We start from the raw sequence: 6,055 nt of genomic DNA on the forward strand, positions 1-6,055 counted from the left end.
ACAGAGACTCTGGGTGTCCCTTGCTGGGTGAGCCAACGACGTGTGCGATGCGCGTTGACGGCGTGATCCCCCAGCCCCCGAGACTCACCTACACTTGGCGCACTGGTGATCCTCCTTCTGACTCACCCGGAGCCTGAGTATCGCTAGGGTGCCAGGCAGGAGACCTAGGCCGGTACCGGCGGATCGGCCTTCCGTACCGAGAAGGCCCTGACGAACTATCCTCACTCGACACCTGGTTGGTGCACTCGTGTGCCAACTCAAGGAGCCTAGCGGTCGTTACTGGCTCAACTGGGAGAGTCATTTGCTCAATCATATGCAGGTTCGTGGTACTAGAACGAAATGCATCCACCACTTGTTCTTCACTGACATGAGGCAGCCTGAGGTAGAGGTCGGTAAAACACTACGTGAAGGAGCACAAATGCTCTCCCTGACGTTGCCTCAGAAGCTGGAGATCTCGCAGCACTGGCCTGCGCGAGGTGTGCTCGGGTTGCTCCGTTGTGGTGGAGACTTCTTTCCTTTTGCTGCCTGAGTGCTTGGCGCGTCCGAAGCCACTGGGCTTCACTTTGACTCGCCCTCGGGTGAGGGGCAAGAAGGGATGCCCGGGAGTCAGAGCGCCTCTCGTTGTAGCACCTGGCGAGCCCCCAGCGACTGTTGCAACTTCGGCCACCGCGCGAGCGAGCCCGAAGATGCCGGCCAGCCACTGGTCGGAGCTCATCCCTTCCGGGCAGAGCCGGAGCAGCTCCTGCGTCATCCTCAGAGCGATCTCAACGACCATCAATTGGTGACGGTCAGTCAGTGAAATGTACTCCGCCGGGTTGGCCATGAAGATGTAGCTGAAGGCTGTCGGAGAAGAACGACGACGGACTGAGTCCCCTACCTGGCGCACCAAATGCCAGAGATTCGTGTCCGCGTAGGAACACACACTAGTAGGAAAAGGCTCATTAGTGGCACACCAAAAACCACATTCCGTGGCGCATGGGCGGTGCGCCACAGAAACTTCGCCACAAAAATAAGGTTTCCATGGCGCACTAGCCCATGTGCCACAGAATTAAGGTTTTCTGTCGCGCACTAAGAACAGTGCGCCACAGAATTAAGGTTCCTGTGGCGCACCTGCTCATGCACCACTGAATTTTGTTTCGCTGCGCCACGGAATAATGTACAGTTATAGTCGATTTTGTACTGCCTGGTGTATTATACATGTTTTATACGGGTTTTATACACAGTATACAGGTTATATACAGATATAATATAGACAGATATAATATGGACATATATAATATAGCAATATTATACATCATCATCACACTACTTAGAGCCCGATCGAGTTATACATATAGCTCCATACAACTCATAATCCATGCAAATTAGTTAAGTTCATCATCTCTAGATACAAATGAAGTGACACCGGCCGCCGCCTACACTAGGATGAAATAGAGTACCGCCGCGGCGATGGTGAGCAAGAGCGAGAGCACAACGAAAGTCTTCATCTTCATCTTGCTCTTTTTCGACTGGTGCTTCCTCCACTTGGCAACCGCCTCGTGTCTAGTAGGGTACCCTTTGTAGCAGTTGCTGCTGAACTTGTGCACCTGTTTCTTGAAGTTCTCCCAATCCTCGTACACTCCTGGAACCCGCCCCTCGAACACGACGTAGTACGTCATCTCTATGGAAACAAGGCATATTAGTATATAATGCAATGGAAAGAGTTAAACGGTTCACATGCATACATATTCACAAGAATTAAAGCAAGGAAATAATAATAGGGATTTCTATTTTCGTGCCCTCCGTTCCTTAGCTGTGCTCAGTTTTCCCCAGCTCCTTAGTTTTTCCTCAGTTTTCCCCAAGTGCTTGTTTGAAACCCGCAGAAGGCAGCTCAGACGGCAGGATTCCCGTTAAGTTGACCGCTCCGTGCTGACGTGTGGGGCCGCGTCGTGTGGGCCCGCGTCGCGTGGGGCTGGTAGAAAGGGACCGCGTGGGACAGGACGAGATAGCGTTTGGTTGCACGTGAGCAGGAGCTGGGTTTTGTCTCTCTCGGCCATTGGCATTTCCCTTTTAAGAGTACCTTTTCTGCCTCCTTCTCTCTGCCTTTTTTCACCTAATTAGTATCAAATCTAGAGAAGCTTACATTTCTGTCTTTCTTCAATTATTATTTGTGCCTTTTGGCCCTCGTTGTTTGCCCAATATGGCAGCAAATCTAGTAGGGAGCCCTATCTAGTACTCCATCTGGTCCATATGTATGTAGTTAAATCTAGAAGCAAATCTACAGGGAATGTACGATAAATTCACAAGGTCATATAGTAGAATAGGGATAGATAATATAGATAATAAGCTACATTACGCAGCCAAACATAGTAGGGTTCGAGGTTCTTCACAGCAGTACAGCACCATCATACTAACAACATAACAACGAGGGATCCCTAGCTAACAACAAGGGGATCCCAACAACAAAATGGAGGAGGCAGCAGCAGCACACGTCCAGGACTCCGCCTACCCCATCTGCCTCTGCCTCCACTTGTTGCTCCCCTTGGGAGCCTTGGGCTTGAGCGGAGGCATGCGCCCGCCGGAGATCTCCACCCGCTGGATGCTGCGGAGGTGCATGCCAAGCGCCAAGTGCTTGGCGCGGAAGGAGTTGGGGTTCACCGACGCGCCGACCTTGGGGTTGGTGTGGCCGATGTTCTCGGCATGCGTGAGGACGCAGTTGAAGTCAGTGCCGCCGAGCCTCCTAGTGCAGAAGGGGCACCTGTAGACACCCTTGGCGACGTCGAGGTAGGAGACGTACTGGCCGACCTGCAGCCTCCGCGGCACCTGGCAAGTCTTGACGTCGCGGTGCTCGTCGTTGCTGCCGACGTCGCTGCCAGACAGCTGATCCATATCAAACGGGAATTTATTAGTGAATGAGTTGCAAACTTGCATGATAACAAAGTTAGGAAAAACAGAGGCAACCTCAGTTAGAGTGGACACGATTATATGTCTACAGGGACGGTGTAAGCGAACCAAAGCTCATGCACAACAGATTTGTACACAGAAATGGTTCGCTGAACCCTCCCTGTAAAAATATGTGCCCACCAATTCATCATAGGCAAAGAAACAGATTCCAGATCTGAACTTGAACACATTCCAGATTATTTGCAAAATTAAACGGTTGATATCTTTTGATTCGTGCATAAAAGAACTGATTGAGATCCTATGATTACTTGCATAAATTAACTGATTGAGATCCCATTATTACTTGCATAAATTAACCGAATGGCCGAACCCCAAATCTTAAACGAAATCAAGGAGGGATCAAAGCAAAATGGAATAAAATCGGCACAAATATTAGCCCAATACTCATCCATCCACAGATCCATCTACACCAGCACAAATAGGGTTCAAAAAGGAATGGGGAACAAAAAAGGAAGCAAACCATAGTTACCTCGTTCCATGGGTCCTCTATGGAGGTGTCGTAGCGGTTCGGGGGCGGGACGTACGGCACCGGCTCGTAGGGGTCCCATCCCGGCGGGATCTGACCGCGACCGGTGGCAACAGCCTCCGATGCACCGGCGGCGGCGACGTCCGTTGAGGGGACGGCGATGACGTCCGTTGAGGGGACGGCGGCGACGTCCGTTGAGGGGACGGCGTCGAAGAGGGAGGCGTCGCGCTTGGAGCCGACGGCGCCGTGGACGATGGGATTGGCATTCTCCTTGTCCATCTCGCCGGCAGAGGAGAGGGAGAGGGAGAGGGTTTTTTGCTTTGGAGAAGATGATGGTACGTGAGAGAGGCGGCGTTGCGTAGGCGAGTGAGAGTGACAGAGATAGTGGGAGGAGGCGTCTATAAAGGCAAGGGGTGGTTAATGCGACCCGCGTCCTATGCGTCCACCGCTGCACGTCTGCACGTCTTGGACTTCTGCAATGCGCCACGCGTCCATGATTGCACGTCTTCGACTTCTGCACCGCGACCGGCGTCTACGCGTCAAATATTGCACGTGTTTTATTTCCGCACCGCAACACGCATCCTCGAGTCTAACCCTGTAAATTTAGATATACTCAGGTATAACCTCGAGCATTATACTAGCATTTTTTGTGTGCTCAGTTTTCCCCTTGAGTGCTAATACTGGCTAGTGCAATATGCTCAGTTTTACCCTCAAGTAGCTTGTCAACGGACAGTCAACAAATGGGATTAACTAGTTAAATGAGTCATTTAATGTGCAAAAAATTCCGAAAAATAGTGGCACATACTCATGGAGTCTTTACCACAAATTTCCAGTTCTCAAAACATAGATAAGTCATAGATAAATCAAGTTTTACCACAAATTGCCACTTCTCAAAGGCCTTCTCAAATCACCTAGTAGCTATGAAGGTGCATGGTTTTCCACAATAAGCCCTTCCCAAAACAGCTTTCCCCAAAACATACTTTGTCTAAATGAGGCCACAATTCTCACACTCATGTATATTTGTATTGCAAATAGTTTGAGATAGGCCAAGATGGGTTTTATTGTACAAAACACGCATTTTCCATTTTTTAAATCTCATATTTGAATCCCTTAGTCTGTTTATTACATAGGTGCCCTTGGTTTCTTGATACTACTCAGTTTTGCCCTCTCCCTCCACAAATTCTCTCACACGTGCAACATTGCCCTGATTGGTCTAGCCCATGTCACGCGGATCGTGCCCGCCGACCGTTGATCGTATGATCTAACGGGCAGGATAACCCCTCTCTCTCTCTGTCGGCGGTTACCTTCAACTCTCTAAGTATGCTAAAGGGCGGTTTTCTGTATTTATTTTCACGCGCTAAAAATTATAAACTCTTTTAGGCATTACTTTTCACGCAAAAAATGATAAACCATCACCGATTTGTTGTAGCCATAAATTTTCACGCAAAAAATGATAAACCGTCACCGATTTGTTGTAGCCATTAATTTTCACGAAAATCCCAAATGATAAACCATCACCGATTTGTTGTAGCCATTAATTTTCACGCAAAAAATGATAAACCATCACCGATTTGTTGTATCCATTACTTTTCACGCAAAAAATGATAGACCATCACCGATTTCTTGTAGCCATTACTATTCACGGTAAAAATGATAAACGAACCAATCTATCTATCTTTGTATTTGAAGTTTGGAAGGGTTCACCATCTAGTTATGTTAACTTTCGAGGTTTTGACCTGAAAACAAATGGGTATTATAAAGGGAAATAAAAGTTCAAAAAATGTAAAAACGAAACAATCTACCTATCTTTGTATAGAAGATCGTCTGTATGATTTTTGAGGTCATTTAGAGAAGGTAGAAAAAAATCCCTTTTGAGAAGGTCGAAAAAACCTAACTTGTTACAAAAGCTGGTTTCAGTGAGACCTAACCAAATTTGGCATACATTATGCCATATGTATAACAACAAGGAATATCTAAAAGGGAAAGTTTCACAAAATTTGAAATTTTTGGCGAAAATGATGCCATACATGATGCTGTTTTTCGAGGTTTTGACCTGAAAATTAATTGGATATTATAAAGGGAAATAAAAAGTTCGAAAAATATAAAAACGAAACAATCTATCTATCTATGTATAGAAGATCAGCTGTATGAAATTTGAGGTCATTTAGAGGAGGTAGAATAAATCACCTTGTTAGAAAAACTGGTTTGAGTGAGACGAAACGGCATGCGTTTAAGCAAAGTGATTTTTTCGAACATCTCCAAATGATCCCAAATTTGCCATACATGATGCTATACGTGTAACAACAAGGAACCCTATCTAAAAAGTGTCAAAAAAGTTTGCCCAACCGTATAGCTCTATCAAAAAGAACCTTACCATGGCGCTAGTATAATTTTGGGCTTAGTTACAAACTTTCGTTACCTAACCTTCAACACGAAACTTGTTTCAAATCACTTTTGGCGTACAAGAAACAAATCCCTCCTTGATTCGAGCACCACAGCCTCCAAACTTTGCCGATGCCGATATCGGCATGGTCAGAACGGCTATGCTCGACGCCACTACTAGGTCACCGTCGGGATGCACCCTCAATCCCGTCCCCTCATTCGATCACTGACACACCAGAGATACCGCCGAGGCCAATGCCGAAC

This window comes from Lolium perenne, chromosome 7 (genome assembly GCF_019359855.2).
Source record: "Lolium perenne isolate Kyuss_39 chromosome 7, Kyuss_2.0, whole genome shotgun sequence".
Lineage (NCBI taxonomy): Eukaryota > Viridiplantae > Streptophyta > Magnoliopsida > Poales > Poaceae > Lolium > Lolium perenne.